This window comes from Penaeus monodon, chromosome 30 (assembly GCF_015228065.2).
Source record: "Penaeus monodon isolate SGIC_2016 chromosome 30, NSTDA_Pmon_1, whole genome shotgun sequence".
Lineage (NCBI taxonomy): Eukaryota > Metazoa > Arthropoda > Malacostraca > Decapoda > Penaeidae > Penaeus > Penaeus monodon.
In genome coordinates this window covers 9047515-9047860 of record NC_051415.1, presented here as the reverse complement: position 1 = coordinate 9047860, position 346 = coordinate 9047515, and positions in this window count along the sequence as shown.

Here is a 346-nt window from a genome sequence, read left to right as displayed (position 1 = left end):
TACGAGAAAGTGGAAGAAATTTTCTTTCCGCTTGGTTGCATAAACCGAATCTAGTTTGACATTAATGAATGCAACGTTAGTCAACACAGTACACAAAATTAGTTACAAAAATTAGTAAAATGAGCTATTGTTTCCAGGCGGCAGACTTACGGAATGTTGTTATGGTGTGATACAATGCAGTGATTTTGCGCTGCAGAATAATACTTGCAATTTTACAAGTAGTGCTGAATAATAGTGTTACGTAATACGTAGTGGGCTATGGTGGTATAATGACTAATCATTTTTGGTTACGAAAAAGAATATCATAAAATAAGCTAAATCGTAATATTGTGCACGACTTATTTCC